Consider the following 23090-nt stretch of genomic DNA (forward strand, 5'->3'; position numbering starts at 1 on the left):
ACACAAGTTGGAATTAAATCTGCAGATATGATCCACCAATCCAAATACAGTTTCAAGATTATCCTCCAAAACTTTACAAGCTGAGGAAGTAAGCACAAAGATTTGGACAACATGTGTTAATAAACCAGATGTTTCAGGTATTACAGAGCACAGGTATACCAAAAAAGAACCTTATTATGCACCCATTAACAAAGCATTTCTGCTCATCATTTAACAGGGAGATCAAGCCTTAAGGTGATGATGCAAAAGTGGCAAAAATTAGGGCCCCAAAGATGTAAGTTCTTTAAGTGTTGAAGGTGACACTGAACTTTCTGCAATTAACTGTAGTTGTGAAAGGACACACAATTTAGGATATAGACAGACCTCCATCTGCAAGTACAGATATTGTTTTAGCTAATCTCCATCAGTTGCTTGTAGAGAGAGATAGTAAACACTCAGGGAAAATTGCTGGGTAATTATGCTGATAATTGTTCAGTCTTGTTGTTGTTGTTCTGGTCTTCAGTCTTGAGACTGGTTTGATGCAGCTCTCCATGCTACTCTATTCTGTGCTAGCTTCATCACCTCTCAGTACCTACTGCAACCTACATCCTTCTGAATCTGTTTAGTGTATTCATCTCTTGGTCTCCCTCTACGATTTTTACCCTCCATGCTGTCCTCCAATACTAAATTGATGATCCCTTGATGCCTTAGAATATGCCCCACCAACTGATCCCTTCTCCTAGTCAAGTTGTGCCACAAATTTCTCTTCTCTCCAATTCTATTCGATACCTCCTCATTAGTTATGTGATCTACCCATCTAATCTTCAGCATTCTTCTGTAGCACCACATTTCGAAAGCTTCTATCTCTTCTTGTCCAAACTATTTACTGTCCATATTTCACTTCCATACATGGCTACACTCCATACAAATACTTTCAGAAACGACTTCCTGACATTTAAATCTATACTGGATGTTAACAAATTTCTCTTCTTCAGAAACGCTTTCCTTGCCATTGCCAGTGTACATCTCATATCTTCTTTTTAGTCTGAGGAAATCTGATCTCACAAAAATCAGTTTTCACTCTTAAGAATGATGAGTGGCACACACAGATCTGTGTGCACTGATATGTAATACAGGGTACCCTCGGCTTTGTACTTTGCTGCCTTCGTTTGTTGATTTTTTTTATGTAAATGAGAAAATACTGCTCCCCAAATTCAAAACTAGTTCTGTATACTGATGCTACATCCATTGTGTGTGGGCATAAAGATCACTATGAAACTGTATTACAAATTATATAGTTCAGTATTTAAATGAAAGTACTCTCATTGTCAACACAAGATAACAGCAGTAATGGATTTTAATCCCACAAGACATATTTTGAAATTCAGCTGTGCTGTGGAACTGATATTGCCATCAAAGCAATATATATCAAAATCATGGGAGTAACAACACTGGGATACATATGTTCACTCACTGGGAAGTAAACTGGCTTAAAATGTATTTGCGATAAATATGTAGAGCAAATACCGAAACAATACCCACCTATTTTCTGCTTATCATATGTCAATGTATCGATTAGAAGTATGGGATGCCAAACACGAGCAAATCTTCATAAGCTTTTAAAGTTGGAGTAGAAGGCTGTAAGAATAATTTGTGGTGCAGAACTAAGAGACTCGTGCTGTGTTCAATTCCCTAAAGCTGGGATATTAACTGTTATAAATTTGTACACTGATCAGCCAGAACGTTATAGCCACCTACCAAATACCCTGTACGATCAGCTCGGGCACGGATAACAGCAGTGACGCATCACAGCACGGAAGCAGTGTGGCATTGGCAGGTCTGTGAAGGGAGCTGACAACCCATATGGACACACAGGTCACCTAATTCCTGTAAATTCTGGGGAGAAGTGCAATGAGCTCTGATGCCACTTCCAATCACTTCCCAGATGTGTTCAGTCGAGTTCAGGTTTGGCTATTTAGGGAGCCAGCATACCAATTGGAACTCGCCACTGTGTTCCTTGAACCACACCATCACACTCCTGGTGTTGTAACATGGCACATTATCTTGTTGAAATATGGCTCTTCTAACAACCCTACCACAACAAAGGTCAAAATTTAATAATGATTGTGGTGTTGCTCACGCTGCTAAATACTGCATTTTCGGGCAACAACTAAGTTATTATGTGGCAGGTGTCATTGGAGCACAGTTAATAAAGTCATTTCATGTAATAATGAATAAACTAGGCACTTATCTTTTCGTATTTCCCACGCTGGTCTCATTGTAAAATCGTGGCTCAATTGTCGAAAATCTAGGTGGTGGTGGCTCCAAGCTCGGATGCAAAGAGGCCTAGGTTTTATTCTGCTATATTCAAAAGTTTTATAGATGTATTTCACAAACCATTCTTTGAAGATTAAACCTTTGAAAGTTAGCACAATGATGATGTAAAAAATAATCAGCACTCTGAATTTAAGTTACACTTCCTTTTTATTGCTTTTGTTGCAATATCTCTAACACACAAAAAATCACTTCGCAATACAAAACATACTTGAAAACATCTTTCTCACTGTTCACATTTTATAAGCTGACTACAATATACGTCTTTTCAACATGACGTCCAAGATTTGACTTTCTTAAGGTCCGACTCTCTAACTAACTGATAATCGCTTACGTGCCCAAAAATCAAGAGTTACAAGTATGTCAAAGATCATAGTGACAAAAGAAAGAATACACATAAGAATAATATCATTGCAACATAAACATATCAATGTATCAAAGTACCTCTACATTAATGAAATCGAATCTGAATGTTGTCTCAGAAATATGTTAACTACTTTACAGAAACACAGTAGAATAATGCTGGTATCGAGAGATTCAGGTGAGCTGCCGTAATGGTTACATAATTCAAGTACCATTACACTCTGCACGATTGTCCTGAAGGAGTGTACATGTGCAACCAGGATACGACACTCCTCGGCCATCGTGGTGCCTCGCACGAGCTCCACTGGACCTGTGGATGCCCATAGCATAATGGAGGTGCAGCCAACTTGTTGGATCCTGCGGTACAGGTATCGAGGAGCTGTTCCCCTGGAGGACAACAGATTCGCGCCCATTGCAGTCACACTTGCCAATGTCGTGGTGTCAAGATTGGCATATGCCCGGATTGTCAGCTGCTGCATCCCATCATTAGAAGTGTTCTGTGCACTGTGTGTTCACACACACACACACACACACACACACACACACACACACACACACACACACACACACACACCCCAGCATTAAATTCCGATGTTCATTCCGCCACAGTCTGCCCAGACTACACTGTCCGACATCCAACCCCATGATGCCTGTAGTTAGTTTCACCACCTGTTGAAGACACTCACCACAGCACTGCTTAAGCACCCAACAAGTGGTGCCGTTTCTGAAATGCTTATGTTGAGCCTGCAGGCCATCACAATCTGCCCTTGGTGAAATTCAGAAAGGTCATGGGTCTTACCCATTCTATACACGGACAGCATATTCACTGAAACTACAATGCACCATGCGTGTGTCTGACCAGCAGTCATTCCTCACCAGGTGACGCTGCTATTGCCTGGATGGGTTTATACTGATAGTAGGTTCATGATCATAATATTCTTGCTGGTCAGTGTATACTTTTAAACTGAATATGTTGCCCCAAGCTCTTAGTCTAAATGTAGACACTGACCTGAACAAGCATAATACCAGAAACATACATCAGTTTCATCTTATAAGCCACCAAACTGCACTTTATCAGAGAAACCTACTATATGCAGGATTGATGCTTGTCAGTTCAGTCAGATCACTCTCCACTGCAAAATTTAAAGTCAAACTAGAAAGAATATTTATTGCCAACCCACATTAGCCACTGGATGAGTATCTCGGTTTTACACTGAATAAAGGCATTTTCGTATAGGCCTCATTATGTACTTTTAGCATCATTTAATAGAAATGCTTTATTATCCAGTATTAGTTTTAAGTTATTTCTTAAATAACTAATGTAATAAATTAGATCTCAGTTGAAATCAAACAGTGGAAACTTCAGGCTGGAATAACAATAATATGAGGAAAAGGTAGATTGCTTCTCACCGTAAAGAAGACATGTTGAGTTGTCAACAGGCACAACAAAAGGACGTGAAGCATTACCTTTCTGCCAAAGCCTTATTCAGAAAATGAAACACACATACACAGTCATTCATTCACTGTGTGTGTGTGTGTGTGGGGGGGGGGGGTGTTTTTGTCTTCCTTTTTAAAACAAAGAAGGCTTTGGTTTAAAGTGTCTTTTTATTATGCCTGTCCTGTCTGTAACTCAATGTGTTGTATTTTTAGTGACTAGTAATCTGTATTTTCCTTATATTGTTGATACACATCTTAGATGTTAAGGTGAAAGGCTCTCTTCCTTCAAATGATGGCTCACCTACAAATAAATTACCTTTAGACCTGTGCCTTATTGTATCAAAGTTTGTTGTAAAAAATGTCCATATGTGTAGCCCTTTGTTATGAACTCATGAATTAAGCAAAATTATCCTTGTATCATAAGATGATGAATAAAGTTCTTGTCATTATAATTACTATTATTATTATTTCTTTTCTTTCTCAGACGTTATGTCTAGTTAAAAATGGAAAGTGACATGGATCTTGATCAAGCGTGACTTCCTTTTAACTGTACGGTATATGTTACATTGCATTTAGGAACTTCCGGGTAATTGAACAGGTATCAATAATTACAAATTTCTGTAGTTGTATAAATAAGTTTGGATGTAGCTGTATTGCATTGATGTACTGGTGGATATTGTGTGGTATGACTCCTGTAGTTGATAGTATAATTGGTATAATGTCAACTTTACCCTGATTCCACATGTCCTTGACTTCCTCAGCCAGTTGGATGTATTTTTCAATTTTTTCTCCTGTTTACTTCTGTATATTTGTTGTATTGTGTATGGATATTTCGATTAGTTGTGTTAATTTCTTCTTTTTGTTTGTGAGTATGATGTGAGGTTTGTTACGTGGTGTTGTTTTATCTGTTATAATGGTTCTGTTCCAGTAGAATTTGTATTCATCATTCTCCAGTACATTTTGTGGTGCATACTTGTATGTGGGAACGTGTTGTTTTATTAGTTTATGTTGTGTGGCAAGTTGTTGATGTATTATTTTTGGTACATTGTCATGTCTTCTGGGGTATTCTATATTTGCTAGTATTGTACATCCGCTTGTGATGTGACCTACTGTTTCTATTTGTTGTTTGCAAAGACTGCATTTATCTGTTGTGGTATTGGGATCTTTAATAATATGCTTGCTGTAATATCTGGTGTTTATTGTTTGATCCTGTATTGCAATCATGAATCCTTCTGTCTCACTGTATATATTGCCTTTTCTTAGCCATGTGTTGGATGCGTCTTGATCTATGTGTGGCTGTGTTAGATGATACGGGTGCTTGCCATGTAGTGTTTTCTTTTTCCAATTTACTTTCTTCATATCTATTGATGTTATGTGATCTAAAGGGTTGTAGAGGCGGTTATAAAATTTTAGTGGTGTAGCCAATGTATTTATATGAGTGATTGCTTTGTGTATTTTGCTAGTTTCTGCTCGTTGTATAAAGAATTTTCTTAAATTGTCTACCTGTCCATAATGTAGGTTTTTTATGTCAATAAATCCCCTTCCTCCTTCCTTTCTGCTTAATGTGAATCTTTCTGTTGCTGAATGTATGTGATGTATTCTATATTTGTGTCATTGTGATCGTGTAAGTGTACTGAGTGCTTCTAGGTCTGTGTTACTCCATTTCACTACTCCAAATGAGTAGGTCAATATTGGTATGGCATAGGTATTTATAGCTTTTGTCTTGTTTCTTGCTGTCAATTCTGTTTTCAGTATTTTTGTTAGTCTTTGTCTATATTTTTCTTTTAGTTCTTCTTTAATATTTGTATTATCTATTCCTATTTTTTGTCTGTATCCTAGATATTTATAGGCATCTGTTTTTTCCATCGCTTCTATGCAGTCGCTGTGGTTATCCAATATGTAATCTTCTTGTTTAGTGTGTTTTCCCTTGACTATGCTATTGTTCTTACATTTGTCTGTTCCAAAAGCCATATTTATATCATTGCTGAATACTTCTGTTATCTTTAGTAATTGGTTGAGTTGTTGATTGGTTGCTGCCAGTAGTTTTAGATCATTCATGTATAGCAAATGTCTGATTTTGTGTGGGTATGTTCCAGTAATATTGTATCCATAATTTGTATTATTTAGCATGTTGGATAGTGGGTTCAGAGCAAGGCAGAACCAGAAAGGACTTAATGAGTCTCCTTGGTATATTCCACGCATAATCTGTATTGGCTGTGATGTGAAATTATTTGAATTTGTTTGGATATTAAGTGTGGTTTTCCAATTTTTCATTACTATGTTTAGGAACTGTATCAATTTAGGATCTACTTTGTATATTTCCAATACTTGTAGTAACCATGAGTTGGGTACACTATCAAAAGCTTTTCGGTAATCAATGTATGCGTAGTGTAGCGACCTTTGTTTAGTTTTAGCTTGATATGTCACCTCTGCATCTATTATCAGTTGCTCTTTACATCCTCGTGCTCCTTTGCCACAGCCTTTTTGTTCTTCATTTATAATTTTGTTCTGTGTTGTATGTGTCATTAACTTCTGTATAATGACTGAAGTTAATATTTTGTATATTGTTGGTAGGCATGTTATGGGGCGATATTTAGCTGGGTTTGCTGTGTCTGCTTGATCTTTAGGTTTCAGATAAGTTATTCCATGTGTAAGTGTATCAGGGAATGTGTATGGGTCTGCAATGTAACTGTTAAATAATTTAGTTCGATGTGAATGTGTTGAGGTGAACTTCTTTAGCTGGAAATTTGCTATTTTATCTTTTCCAGGGGCTTTCCAATTGTGAGTAGAATTAATTGCTTGGGTGACTTAATGTTGCAAAATTATCACTTCAGGCATTTGTGGTATCATCTTGTATGTGTCTGTTTCTGCTTGTATCCACCGTGCATGCCTGTTATGCTGTACTGGGTTTGACCACATGTTGCTCCAGAAGTGTTCCATGTCTGTTATGTTTGGTGGATTGTCTATTTTAATGTGTGTGTTATCTATTGTCTGGTAAAATTTCTTTTGGTTTGTGTTGAATGTTTGGTTTTGTTTTCTTCTATTTTCACTTTTTTTGTATCTTCTAAGTCATTTGGCCAATGCTTGTAATTTCTGCTTCTTTTCAACTAATTGCTCTATCGCTTCTTGTTGTGAGATTTTGCCTAACCTTTTTCGTTTTTTGTCTGATATTTCATTTCTTATAAATTGTGTTAGCTGTCCGAAGTCTTTTCTCAGTTTTTCTATTCTGATCTGTAGCCTGTGTTGCCATGCTGGTTTTGTGGGTTTCTTCTGTGTGTTGGTTTGTTCTGATCTCTGCCTAGTGTGTATATTTAGTGTAGTGAGTGCTACTATATAAACCAGTAGTTGTAACTCTTCCATAGTTGTATTTTCATTTATTTTGTTGTGTATGATTGTGTTGATAGTTGTTATTGTTGTTTCGACTTGTGGGTTATTTGGTGATCTATGCAAGAATGGTCTAATGTCTGTATTTGTGTCTTTGTATTCTATATATGTCAGCTGAAATTTTTCTTCTGTATCTAACATGTGCGTCACTTCGTGTTCTATTTATGCTTATTCTGGTGGCTGTCTTAAGATTTCGTTTTCCTCTGATTGTTTAATTGATGCATGTTGTTCTTTGTTTGTTTGCTCTGGGATGTTTGAGTCCATTACTGTATTTTCTTCTTCTTCTTCTGATTGCACATTATTTTGTTCCAGTATTTGTTGCACTTTTTGTTTGATGTTTCTTAATTCTGACTGGGGTATCCTGTTATTTTTGATTATTACACGGATCCGATCAGCTAGTCGTTGTTTTGTTAAAAATTTTAATTCTGGGTATCTGGTAATAAATTCTGTGTATACTTGTGATCTGTATCCAGTTGTGTTGGTTCCTAAGTTTGTTGCTTGGTAATAACAGAACGTGAGGTGTCGGTTAACTTCATCTGACCATCTCATCCTTTGTCTTTGTTTTCCTTCTAGGGTGGTTGCAGGAAGCATATCCTGCAAAACACCTCTATTTGGATTTAAATCATTTTCCGTGTGGCTAGCAGTGTTGTTACCATTGTGGACGGGCATAGGGTTCAAGCGTCATCCCTGACCATGACAGTGCTTTTCCGAGGCTTCATTAGTTCTGTCCTGAACCAACTAATCACACTAAAAGAGGGGTTAGCCCTATTAGTGGTTTGTTCATTTCGTCGCCTTTTACGACTGGCAGAACATACCGGAGGCCTATCCTTTTCCCGGGCCTCCACGGGGGTTATTATCATTATTATCTGTCACAATTATTATTATTATTATTATTATTATTATTATTGAAGAGAACCATTTATCTGTCACATTTCTAAACGACGAAACCATTTCAAAAAACCACTGTAGGCTGTCTGTGTTATTGTGCAAGATGCCTTCATTGCATTACTGGCCAGTTTTGGTCTTTGGCCAGTTCCAAATGTTGGTGATGTGTGTGTCACAATCTGTAACCAGTTTCATGCTATGTGGACACATGTATACAACAGCTTTTGAACATAGAAACACAACCAACAGCAAGCTTCCTGGTCCTCATAAATTCATGTTACACCTCAACATTAACATATCTGTTCACTTACTTTCATTTCATTATGAGAATGTAACACCACTTCTGTCTGGGAGAGCAATCTTTCAAGCAGTAGGATGGTGTCAGTCTCACCACACTAAAACAAAAAATGGTGTAATCACAAACTTCCTTGCTGTAAACACGGCCAATCTGGTGGTACTAGTTACAGGTTAAATATGTTAGGTCTGATGAGTTGGCAGGCATTTGTCAAAACACAAGGAAGTGAATTGATGTAGTGAAATAAAAGAACCAAGTGAAAGTAAAGAGTACGGATAATTGAATTCAGATGCACTTTAAAAGCAAATACAGGAAGTAAATTTTGTCTAATAATTGGAATATATTTTCAAATCTCATGTATTAAAAAACCACTGAACTTTCACGTTAAGTCAATAATATATTTGCCTAAATAAACACTGGCATCTCACCAAATTCAGTGGTAAACTGCAACATGAGACTTTAAATGATTGTTTAGAGAGTTCTCTGTAAAGTGATCTTAACCACAGTATTAACTCATTCTATAGAATTTCTGGGAGTGCTGTGATTAAACTCACCTTGGTATTTCAGTAGCATGTATGAATCACCTGCTATATATTTCTAAATACACTAAAGATAGCAAAAAATTGTAAAATGATTGAATTTTAAAAAAGGTAGAAACAAACAATGGCAGGATCATGAAATAGAACAAATAAAGGTGGGTTTTCTAACAACGAAGTACTATTATTTCTAAGTTGTGAGTATTTTCAATTATTTCCTTTTTTTAATAAATGCACGAGGAAATGAGGTGGAATGTAAAATTTTAATCACCAGATAGTTGACTAAATGTTAAACAAGCAATAACAGGTGAGTGACAGCTAAATATTGTAACTGGAACACAGAAGCTGTTTTGAGATGCAAGATATGTAATTGTAGTGATAATTTATTGCAGTTTCCAGTTAAATTTTCAAACTGAAGTCACTCAAGAGGCCCATGACGATTATATGAGTAACTGAGCTTGTATCTATTACCGTTTTGAGTCACTAACAAGAAGAGCCCAATTGTAATTTAAATTTTCTTATTAATGCATTTTAGGCAATGCCCATCTTTAGACTGTCAAAAAACATCACAGCTGCCATACGTGCACAAATTCTGTATGACACATTAAGAGCAAACATGTGGGTTCAACAACAAACTAGTTAACATACCACAGAAAAACCTAATTTCAGAATATCATGCCAAGAATTGAAACTTCCTGGCATATTAAAACTGTGTGCCAGACTGAGGCTCTAACTAGGGACCTTTGCCTTTTGTGGGCAAGCGCTCTACCAGCTGAGCTACCCCATTCTCACAGCTTTCCTTCTGTCAGTACCTCATCTCCTAGTGGAAGAAAAGCTGTGAGGATGGAGCGTGAGTCATGCATAGGTAGCTCAGTTGGTAGAGCACTTGCCCACAAAAGGCAAAGGTCCAATGTTCGAGTCTCGGTCCAGAACACAAATTTACCAGGAAGTTTCATATCACCACACACTCCACTGCAGAGTGAAAATCTCATTGTGTCAAGTATTATCTGTTGTAACATTGGTGCTCAACTGACAGTGCTATGCCATTACAAAATTAGCAATTATAACAAATAATTAGGTAGCATGATTGTAGGGGTGCTAGGATCTAGTGTCAAATTTTGATGGACAGTTAACAAAATCAACTGTAACACCATAAAATAAATGTAAAGGGTTTATTCCTTCATGATAACTAAGAATCATAAAGGCACAAAAGATCACATCCCAACAAAAGTTCATCATTAATATGTGTGGGATGAGTAAGGGAGGATGGTTTGGAAAGTGAAGGGAAGGCAGAAGGACAAGACAACACAGTGGGAGGAGTACAAAATAATCTCAGCTTATACATCGTGTACAACTTTGCTTACACTGTTTCCCCATAGGTGGCGACAATGTTAAGTAGCTATACTGTATATGGGCAGGGAAGGGGGGAAGGTTGTTACATATGCCTCGTGACGACAGTGTGCAGGAGGTCGAGTGGATGGGAGTTGAGAGTGGGCATCCAGGGCTGCTGTTAAATGACAGAACAGGAAAGATAATATATTTCAGCGTATGGCGTACAAGGGGTGCGCCTACGGTCAGAAGTTAGCAGGTTTAAGGCTGGTCTAGGAGGCCAAACAATTAACTGATATGGGCAACGGAAGGGGAAGCGGTTCATGTTAACTTACATTGGTGGCTGGTCATGAAAAGCAGAGCCAGAGCAACGGTGTGAATACGTTTCAGCAGAGGTCTCAGGGTATCTCTTGTCAGCAGCTTTAACTCGACAGAACTGCCTCAGTTTTGAAAGACAGGCGACTTGTGTCACGTAGGCACAGCATAAGTTAATCTAGCAGTAAACTTCTAAAGATTTGACTGCGCCTTTGAAATACATTTTTTAAACCAATTTCCTTGACTGGCTGCCACCATGTACATAGCGGTCGAATGAAACAGATCGCAGATGTCAGGCAGTTAGCTTGGATCTCAGTCAGTGTAACCTCATTCAATCATTACTCTATTTGTGTATGCATAATAAAGTTGTTCTTTATTCAAAATGTCAGTGTACGAGCCTAATTCTCGTCATTTGTGGGAGGTGTTACCATTTTGCTCGAACAGTACACCCGTGGACTGTTCAAGCAAGAAATACACCAGGTGAAACTGAAGAATCATATGTTACTCTCGCAGGAGAGCTTCTGTAAAGTTTGGAAGGTAGGAGACAAGGTACTGGCAGAAGTAAAGCTGTGAGTACCGGGCGTGAGTCGTGCTTCGGTAGCTCAGTTGGTAGAGCACTTACCCGTGAAAGGCAAAGGTCCCGAGTTCGAGTCACAGTCAGGCGCACAGTTTTAATCTGCCAGGAAGTTTCACACATAATATTATTTACAATCGATGAGTGAGTCGGGATAGGAAGAAGCATGGATAAATATGCACCGGAATAGGTAGGAGGATTGTGGAGAAGCATTGGGCCCTTGGCAAATTTATCTTTATTGACTTATAATGCCACTGCACTATAGAAGTCACATTACAATAAAGTGTCTTAAAATTTACAAACACCAAAAATGCAATGAAGAGAAGCAATAGTTTAAGAGATCATGTACTCCAACATTAAATATAAGAAAATGATATGCATTTGAATACACAATGAATAGCATTAAAATTACAGTACTGTTTTTCATATCTGATAAGATGTCATCTATTCTATCTGTTAAACACAAATCACTCATCCTGGTTAAAAGAAACACATCAATTTATTTTTGCAATGATTACCGGTGGGATGTGCAAGTGAGGGTAGGGGAGCAAGAAAAAAAGGTGGAGTTGATTGTGGGTGATTAAATGGAAAATGATGATGCATGATCAAAGGAAGACGTAAACAGAAAGTACCTGGTACTGGTGACTGCATATGCCAACACTAACAGGTAAATGTAGAGGTCATCTTATAATGACTGGTATTGACAGACATTAGGTGCTGGGTGCAGCTATATAGTCTTTGTGAAACTGGTCTGGCCTGTGGTTTTGCAGACGGGTGAAGGCTTTCTTTCTTCTCCCCGTGTTTGGATATTGTCTACTGTTTTCTATTTTTAATGACTTTTTTTATCTTCATGAGTAGTATTGAAATAATGTTTGTGTTTGCGTATTCATCTAAGCATGAGATTGTTCGCATTTGTTGAGATATTGTGTAATATAGGTATTGGCTATCTAACAAATTATGTGATGAAAGTGGGTCTGCTATTAATTCGTATAGTACAGTGCTATAAAAATTTCAGTTATGCATTAGGATGTGCATTCCATAGTCTTATCTTAATGTTGTGATATAATCTCGTATGGCTTTGAACATCTCATCACCTCAAGCCCTCACCCTCACCCCTTTATTTCCTATTTAGCTTAGTTCGTCCCTTGCCCATGCCTGTTCACCTTTCCATTACTCATGCAAAATCTAACCCACCTCCACCACCGCAGTGCATATTCTGCCTGTGTAATTAGGTCAAATCTGTCAAAGAAAACAAGACTTGATACCATTCAACTGAGCCATGTGGTCCAGCATGTAGAATGCTTCCCATTCTGTGGTGCAACAACAAGTAAGATAAGTAGAGTCTAAACTGGTCACAGAATCAGATCGATCTTTTGGCCAACCAGGAAAATTAGAGAGACACGATCTGTTAAAAATACTCTTAGCCTCAGAGTACTTGTAATTGCGGTATCTGTTATGAAGGGTACTCTATACAGACTGTTGCTAATTGTTGTGTTGAACATTGCCACCTTAAGTACAGGAACACTAAAAGCAGCAGTTTCCAAGAACAACCTAATGAATAAACAGGCTGTTTGTACAGACGAGGATTCAGGCCCATGACTCCAACTGTGTCTGTGATTAGGGAAGCAGTAGAAATTAGAGTGTATGGTCACAGCTTCAAGAGACACTGGTAACACACCTAGTTATTTATTTATTTGTTTACTTGCTCTTGGTTTTAGTTTTAGCTAGATACAAGAACAGATCAAATCTCACACACAAGTTAATACATCTGAATATAAAACTTAATATTTTAAAACAGTTTCAAATTAGCTAGTATAACTAAATCAATACATGGAAACATGCACTTGAGAAAGAAAAATTTCAGAGGAGAACTTTACATAGTTTTACATCTACACACATACTCTGCAAGCCACTATGTGGAGTCTGACAGGGGATATCTTGTACCGCTACTGGTCATTTTCTTGCCTCAGAGTTTTCAAATTGACGTGGCTTGGAAACTGATGATATTTTATTCATTTCCTTTCCTGTTCCACTCACAAATAGAGAGAGGTGTATATGACTGTCTACATGCCTCTGTAAGAGCCCCAATTTCTCTCATCTGATCTTAGTGGTGAAATGTACATTAGTGGCAGTAAAATCTTTCTGCAGTCAGCTTCAAGTGTCGGTTCTCCAAATTTTCTCAAAACTATTCCTCAAAAAGCGCGTTGCATTCCCTCCACGGATTCCCATTTGAGTTCCCAAAGCATTTCCATAATACTTGCATATTGTTCATAACAAATCTGCAGCCCACCTTTCCTTTAATCCTGGTGGGGATCCCAGACACTCCAGCAGTACTCAAGTACATGTTGCACTAGTGCCCTATGCGCAGAGACTGTTACAGATGAACTACACTTTTCCAAAAATCTCCTAATAAACCAAAGTCTACCATTAATACCTTACCCTAACATGCCTGTTCCATTTCATATCACTTTGCTACATTATGCTGAATTATTTAAAAAACTTAACTTTAATGCAGTATTTCGAACATTACACAACAGTTTCTCCTACTTATCTGCGTTATATACGTCTTTCTACATTAGAGCTAGCTGCCATTCATCACACCAACTGGAAACTTTGTCTAAGTTATCTTGTATCCTCCTAAGGTCACTCAATAAAGACATCTTCACATACACCACAACATCATCAACAAACAACTGCAGATTGCTGCGCACCCTGTCTGCCAAATCACTTACATATACAGAAAATAATATCACACTTCCCTGTGGCACTCGTGATGGAACGCCTGTCTCATCATTGACAATGTACTGGATTCTATTACATAAGAAGTCTTCAAACCACTCGTATATCTGGGTACCTATACTGTATGATAGTCATCATCCGATATGAGTGATGGCACTGCAAGCCATGCTGGACAGCAATACTAATATAGCCTATGAATGCAGAGATTGTCATCTTAGCATACGCCATCTCCATGTTGTCATCAGATGTAATTTAGCCAATCATGTGCCATCCACTGGGCGTAAAACTGTGAACCTCACCAGTTTTATGACGGTCAGACTTAGTACATGCTGATGGTGATTGAGGCTATCTGAAAATCTTGGGATTTTATAGAAATTTGATGGGGAAGTTTAACATAACTTTTTAGCCACATGAGTAAAATTAGTGTGTAAAACTGATAGCTCAGCACCTTACAAATCTCTCTTCAGTGTCCTTGGGAGTCTTACACTTACATGTTAATATATTTACTCACTAATAGTATTTGTTGTTAATAACAGGGATAGTTTTACTATTTTCAGTGAAACGAACTTGCAAAATGCTGGAAGTAAAAATATTGTTCATGTAGACTACACATCCCTGTCTATGATTCAGGATAGAATTTTATATTCTAATACAACAGTCAAACAGGTACCAGGCAGAAAACTGGAAATTCTAAGATATTAAAAAAATACAAAGTGAAAAACTATTTTATTAGCCTCTCCTTCAATAATTAATTATAATTAAAGATAATGCTTGGACTGAAGGATGCATATGCTGTTCAACACTAGGGTTCATATTAAACAGGATTTTAATGTTACTGCTATATGTGAGGCTGACAATACTCATTCTAAAATTATTACATGCTTTGTGTGAAGTATGAGATAAGAACAGCACTAGAATAAAATAACATTTCCAATTTTCAGGTCCATTAGTTCCTTCCTCTGGGAAGATGGATATGTTTTGCAAGATTGGGAATGAGGGGAAGACCACTTAGACCACCCATGTAGAGCACTTGTGTGACCCATTCATGAGTACTTACCTAATGTTTGGATATCCACCAGGTCAGATTTGAAGTGACTCAAAGGTGGGCTTCTAGATAGGTTACCAATATTCTTCTTGATGCAATAATTTACCAACAGCCATGCTACTCACTTTCAGCATTACATTGATGCCATCTTCAGGCCCCAGCCACCATAGTCGTGAAATCTGTATACACGGAAGGAGCCATATAACTGGATCTGTGAATCAATCGTCCTGCAACAGCTCTTGGTGGCCAGGCGACACAGACTCAGGTGTTAAGCTGTTGTAGGACGATTGATTCACGGATCAAGTTATATGGCTCCTTCCGTGTATACCAATTTTACGAGTATGACGAATGGGGCCTGAAGATGACATCAATGTAATGCCGAAACTGGGTAGAACATGTTGTTGTTGTTGTTGTGTGGTCTTCAGTCCTGAGACTGGTTTGATGCAGCTCTCTACAGTAAAGCTGCATGCCCTCGGGAAAAATTACGGCTGTAGTTTCCCCTTGCTTTCAGCTGTTCGCAGTACCAGAACAGCAAGGCCATTTTGGTTAGTGTTACAAGGCCAGATCAGTCAATCATCCAGACTGTTGCCCCTGCAACTACTGAAAAGGCTGCTGCCCCTCTTTAGGAACCACACGTTTGTCTGGCCTCTCAACAGATACCCCTCCGTTGTGGTTGCACCTATGGTACGGCTATCTGTATCGTTGAGGCACGCAAGCCTCCCCACCAACTGCAAGGTCCATGGTTCATGGGGGGGTAGCACATAGAAGTTCATAAAATAAAATAAATTTCTACAATACATACGGCTGTTGGTAAATTTCCATAATGGATCGACGAAGGTTACCAATAGGTTCAAATAATGTGCGAGTATTATAAAGATGCTAGACAAACTAATACAGGGTGTCTACATGGACAAGGAAAAATAATTCCCGGTTGAAAATACACTTTCTCCCGGGTGAAAATACATTTTTTCCATGTTAAATGACAGCATACTTTTTCTCGGCACTTATCAATCCTTTTATGGTTTATGGTTTTATACACCGGCGTAGAATTTTCCAACACTTTAGAAAATGAAACTCAGGGGAAAAAACACGTTTTGGAAAGATCTTTGATGTGCATAAACATATACACTGCATATTTCCGTGTTACGAAGGTATAAATTCGAATTCCACCAAACACCGCATGTTACTTTGCGAAGCGTTAAAATCGAGATTGTGACGCACTTTTTGTAATCCAGTCACAGCTCATGTCACCTGATCTCGCCAGCTGATGACAGCATTTGACACGTGATGTAGTCAGCCAATAGCAAGATCACTCTTAAGTAGCGCGAACACACAAATAAGAAAAATTAATGGCTTAAATTAATGTACAATTGTTGCTACAAGAAAAGCAAAGCTATCACATATAATATTGGTCTCTAAGATTAATACGCTTCAAGAGAAGCTAAGTTTCCACATATAATATTGATATTTTTTGCGTGTCATACATCACATAAATGTGCCAGTAAAATTTTTTAATAACGACGTAAATGTCTAATCTTCTGGGCTCGAAATTCTTCATATGGTCGTCCCCAAAGAGTTGATTTTTAAATGAGAGTCAAACGCTCTGTGATTTAAGAACTTCGTCGTACACTCTCTCACATAGTTTATCTTACATAAAAGGAAATTTGCTTTGAAAGTAACGCTTTTCAAAGCAATATTCGCAATATTTTTCCGTGACCTGTTAGAAAGGCACTTTTCAGCAGTTGCCACAGAGCGCCAGATAACAGGCGTCACTGCATTTGCGCAGGAGGCCCACATGTTCGTACGTGTGAAACATTAAAAGATCTTGCATTAAAACGAATCTAATGTAAAAAATTGTCACGGCACGCTCATTGGAGGCAATTTGTTGTTAAGAAGCACTGCACAGTCGTCCTAAAGCCTTTGACACACTTTGCTGTTGGCAGACGCTTGTATGAGCATTGTGTTTTGTTGTTGTATATGGCGCATTTTCTTTGCGACTTAAGTTTTATTTCTCTCTTTCATGATTTGTTGCTGCAGTATTATTCTGCAGAAGCGGGATACAGTAAATTTTTTTGTTGGAGTATTGGTTCTTACCAGTCAAAATCACAAAAATTTAACTGAAACCTAAAACAATGAAAAATTCCCGGAACTCAAAAAGATTCCCGGGTTTTTCCCGGTTTTCTCCCGGATGAAAAAATTCCCGGGTTTTTCCCGGATCTCCCCGTTGTCCCGGGTCGTAGACACCCTGTAATATGAGAATGGAGGGAAGACAGAGTTCTTTTTCTACTACACTACAGAGAAAATTTAGAATATATGAGAAATCAGGGCTCGTATGGAAGCATATAGATAGCCTTTCTTCCCTCACTCTACTTGTAAGTGGAACAGGAAAGAAAATGATTTGTAGTGGTGCAAGGTACCCTATACCATGTATCATTTGGTTGTTTGTGTAGTATGTATATATATATATATCGCAATACGGAAGAAAATTGTGACTGTCTACTACATAAAAAATATTAGTTGAAACTGACCGAAAGCTTCATGATTTATTTAAAATGTTTTGTTTCACATTTATCTCTACCTGATACACTCTGACAATCAGTGACTTGCTACTATAACAATCATTCAATTTGGAGATCTCAGTATTGCTTAGATAGTATTAAAAACCCCTCATTCATCTCTTTTTGTCAAAATATCACATAAAAATAAACTGGATTTGAAGAAAACATGATTGACATATAGCTGTTTGTTTACAGATCAACAACGATCTAAATTTGAGCATATCGGTAACACAAATTGGGTAAGAGCACATATCTGAGCTAGAGTACTATATTGGATTTCATGCCCCCCTGCCCCCTTTTTCCTTGAATGCTTGGCTGGAGTAACAAGTTTAATTGTAATATAGCCTGAGGTCTACATTAGGTTGAAAAGTGATAACTGGAATTGTGGAACTCAGTCGATGAGAAATAAAGGTTGTGATAACAGACAGATATCTGGGTTTGCCTAATACTTTGATTGCGCCATATTTAAATGCACTTTCCCATAACTAACACATTTTCGTAATAAAAAATAAAGCTACTAGGTCAAGCCCAAAAACATATATTAGAAAATAAGCAAGCATCCGACGTGTGTTTTGATGCATATTAAGTACAGATATCATAATTAAGTACAGATATCATACACAAACTGGAAAAATGTAAGAGGCATTTCACTACATATCCCTTACATTTCAACCATTTTCCCACATTTGCTACTGCTTTTATGGGTGCAAAGACAAATTCTTACTGTAAATGTCTTAGTAAGCTGCACTTAATAAATTAAACATTGTCCTGAATGCATAATATTTGTTATACTATAAAACTCTGCCATTCAACCAATAATTCGTAATCATTTGGCTTCAATCAATCACGTAAGACTATTATGTAACTCCAACAATATTGCGGATTAGTATGTCAGCTTAATCGAGATTATTCACATTCAAAGATTGTTTCTATATTTAATTCTTTTTATGGAAGCCTCGTTCAAACAATCTGGAGTGGCTTGACATTCCAAAACGACAACTGAAACAAGTCTGTATAAAGGCTGTGGCCAACAGGTGATGCTAACCTAACGTAACCATGTCAGTTATGTCAACAGAGCTGCTTACAGGTCTAGATACCAGGCAACACTGTCACGCTTTCTGCCTTTCTGACGACACCACGAAGCGATTCCTGCAGGCTCGCGAGACCCACTTCTCACACGTTTGTGCTTTACTGGATGTCTCACGATATACAGCATATGCTTCAGTGTCCCCTGCCAAATGCCTACTATCAACATACAGTGTTCTTTTGTCTGACTACCTGTGCACTTCCACAGCATCCAAATGTCCTATTAAAAACCATCACATCCTCCATTGCCTCGTCTGAGAAGCAACAAATTACTGCGAACACTGCCAGGTCATACGGAGGAGAAGGCACTGTCAACCCAGACTTACTTTCGGCTGATTCCAACTATGCTGAGCCTGACACTTCCCCAGTGTCTACTCACGATTAAGTTCGAACTTTCTCTGCCTCTCGTTCTCAAATTCATGTTTTAACACGAGTAATCACTGTATTACAGCAGCAACTGCATCCACACTAGTAGTAGCCAGTGTTTCCACCATTTGCATACTCTTACTTCTACCGCAATTCAATTGCCAACTGCTACGAAAAGAAAACTTCCCATTTAACCCTTCTCCACACACACACTAAAGCCTAACCACTAATTAATTCTTGTGGTGAATCAGTGCTCATCTAGAATCTAGACTGAGTACAGCTACTAGCCAGATGTTCAGTTTGCTTACACACAGAACAAGTAGCTACTACAGGTCTGCCACACTGGAAATTGTGCCCGGACAAATTACAAAATGTACAGCTCACTGGCACGGGGCATGCAGAGGTATACAGAGAAGTTTGGCATCGATTTACATTCTGCTGAAGAATACACAGTGCCTCTGTTGATCCCTACGACGGTGGTGCAGTACGTGTACATGTGCCGGCACAAGCACCAGTGCTGGCTCTGCTGCTACAGCACCTGGCTACTCCATCCTTGTCATGAAATGACTACTGTCCTGGACTGGGTGGCACGACCAGCAGCACGTGTTGGCCGAGTCGAAATCCCCAGGCTGCTCTCTGGAGCTCGGCTGGTTATTCCCTCGAGCATTCCTTGCGTTCACCGCGTATAGCACCGAAGTATAACAGCCGGCATCCGTCACTGTAGTAAAGCCTCAGCAGCTCCAGTCGCCCACTCGGAGCAGCTCTTTCAGTGACAGGACAGCCTCGAATCGGGGAGGCCACGATATCACATCCCAGCTCCGCCCGTGCAGACAGTGGCTCGCAGTCTGTCGGACGATATCGCCCAGAGAGCAAAGGACGGCTGTCCCCTGCTGCCCACACCTCTGCAGTACGAAGTTTGGGACCTGCCTCGCCACGACTGTGGCACATCTCTATAGCAGAGCTGACGGTTCATTCAGTGGGCCTGTTGCTGAAATTCATCCAGACGGTTGTTGTGGTTGGCCTGCAACAATCGTTACTCTCTCTGGTTCCAGACACAAAGTTTGGTCACATGACTGCTTGCTTTGAGCCTCTGGGCTCCCTTATTTATACTCCTTTCCTTACACCTCTGGCATAGTCTCTCTGGAGAGCACGAGTGGTACGTTCCTTAATAATTATGCAGTTGCAACTGCAACATATGGGTTTTTCATGCCATGTCAATGCCCTTTATTCCACCTTATCACTCCACATCCAAATTTGTTTATAGTGCCTGTCAGGCTATGCGTCCTCACCTGTGAGCAGTGTTGTAATCATGCCTTGCAGAACTGCTTTTTTAGTAACAACATCGCTAGTGTTTGCTACCGGGCGTGTCCATCAGTATGTTAACTTCTACTTTCTGGCCACAGTTGTGTAAAATTTTCAAGTATTTCCCAGATCAATGCCTATACTTTTTTTTTAAGCAGCAATTCTTTCTTCTGCCCATTATGGTTTCCAAGAAAATAAAACAGCTACTGATACAAAATTTGAATTTCTTGATACTGCTCTACATATTTTTGATGAAAAATTCCCAGCTATAGGTGTCTTTCTTGACCTCACAGTGGCCTTTCATGCAGTAAACCACAACATACTCTTACAAAATTTGGATTTGCATGGGTAAAGGGCACTGCCCATGGCTGTCTCAGCAGTTATATTGAAGACTGAATACAATACGTCCACATAAATAAAATCAATCACGACTCCTAGAAGTGGTCACTTTGAGACAAGTCATTAAACATGATGTGCCATGAGGATCAGTTTTTAGTACCTCATTACTTCTACTTGCCCCCACATACCCACTAGTAAAGCATTTCCATTTGCTGACTATACTGATGTCCTTACATCTAATACAGATGAATCTATCCAGTCAGCAGTAAAAAGGAATACAATCCAACTATACTCCTGGCTTGAAGCGAATGGACTGGACTTCAGTGGAAAACAGACAGTACGCCTAACCTTCCACACCATTCAGAACAGAACTCTCCAGGCTCCAACAGTAACACTAAGTGACAGTAACGTCAAATTCTTGAATTCACCACAACAAATTCTTAGGGATCCGCATGACTGACACACACACACACACACACACACACACACACACACACACACACACACACACGGAAAAACGACATCAACGCAGTGTGCGATTTGTGCTTTTACCAGTGGGGGGGGGGGGGGGGGACGTTTAGGGGGTTAGTATAATTACATATGTAACTAGCTTGGACCGTGGCATTACCCGTGGTTAAACAGTTATTTATAAATAGATGTTAGAGCCGAAACTCACTATTCACGCGTATGCATTATCAGAAAAGCCGTCCCTTGTTATATCTTTAAAAGTACATTATAAGTAAAGCTTATTTACAAAATTCTTCTACATACAGGTATACGACGGGAATTCAAAAAGTAAAGCTGTGAGGACCGAGCGTGAGTCGTGCTTCGGTAGCTCACATGATAGAGCACTTGCCCGCTAAAGGCAAAGGTCCCAAGTTCGAGTCTCGGTCGGGCACACAGTTTTAATCTGCCAGGAAGTTTCATATCAGCGCACACTCCGCTGCAGAGTGAAACTCTCATTCTGGAAACATCCCCCAGGCTGTGGCTAAGCCATGTCTCCGCAATATCCTTTCTTTCAGGAGTGCTAGTTCTGCAAGGTTCGCAGGAGAGCTTCTGTAAAGTCTGGAAGGTAGGAGACGAGATACTGGCAGAAGTAAAGCTGTGAGGACGGGGCGTGAGTCGTGCTTCGGTGGCTCAGTTGGTAGAGCACTTGCCCGTGAAAGGCAAAGGTCCCGAGTTCGAGTCTCGGTCGGGCACAAAGTTTTAATCTGCCAGGAAGTTTCATACCTCGAATCTCAACTCCTTTATTGCGTCGGCTGTCCGTTTGGCAGAATGTGGACGAGCGTCATGTTGCTGCAGGATGACACCTCTTCACAGTTTTCCACGACGTTTGGATCTGATTGCAGGTTTTAGTTTCGTACGCAACACATCGCATCCACCATACAATACAGACCTGGCTCTAAAGCCTCGTTTACGCTGGGGCGACGTCTTGTAGCATGCTACAACAGGCAACATCTTGCGGCGCATGCGGCAGGTTAATTTATACTAAAGCAACAGAATTTGTGCCACACGTGTGTCGGTCTTGCAGTATAAAGGATGATAAAGTATCGCAGCGTCGGCCTACTTGGTGCTTGCACATGCAGTTAACAACGGAAATGAAAACCAAAGAAAAAGAAAACGATGGTGGAAGAGAAGAGTACTTAAAGAAGATCCACGAAATAGTATCCCAGGAACTAGATGCAGACGATGGTGCGGTATTTAGTAATGTGTTCTCTCGTCCCAGGCGCGTTAGTCCGCACCATACTGTTGCCAAAATCTGGCCTAACAGTGAATGTTCGGACAGGTACTGGGACGGTCACCACCCTGTGTCAGGGCCCGGGGTGGGACTTTCAGCCCCCAGCTCACCCAACTCTGCGGTAGGACTGCTGCAATATGACTGCCACACTACTTCCCTCGCAAGCTCGCAAGTAAACGGATGACGCACCTTAGACGAAAGCAACAATGACAACATGGGAATGATGATTTAGTTCTAAATGTTTTGAAATGCTTAACTACTACGTAACACTTTTTCAAAATTAATAAGCAAACATATTAATAGTATTAATAGTAAGACTGTATTAAAAACTTTCAGTGTTCGGCTTCACAAATTTAAATTACATGTAAAGTTTTACTCCAGTGCGTGGGAAATAAACATCCCAGGTTGGGATGCATAAATTAAAGCCAGAGGAGGGGATGGTCTGATACAGAGGGGGTGAAATCCCCCCAATCCCCCCCCCCCCCC

General features: G+C 39.3%; 1 non-coding gene across 1 annotated transcript; it reads left to right on the plus strand.

The window, feature by feature from the left end:
* Positions 1-21991: 21991 nt before the first annotated feature.
* Positions 21992-22066, plus strand: Trnas-uga (transfer RNA serine (anticodon UGA)). The gene has a single exon. It is a non-coding gene; the product is annotated as a tRNA-Ser (tRNA).
* The last annotated feature ends 1024 nt before the right edge of the window (positions 22067-23090 follow it).

The sequence above is a fragment of the Schistocerca serialis genome, chromosome 11, assembly GCF_023864345.2.
Source record: "Schistocerca serialis cubense isolate TAMUIC-IGC-003099 chromosome 11, iqSchSeri2.2, whole genome shotgun sequence".
NCBI classification, from domain to species: domain Eukaryota; kingdom Metazoa; phylum Arthropoda; class Insecta; order Orthoptera; family Acrididae; genus Schistocerca; species Schistocerca serialis.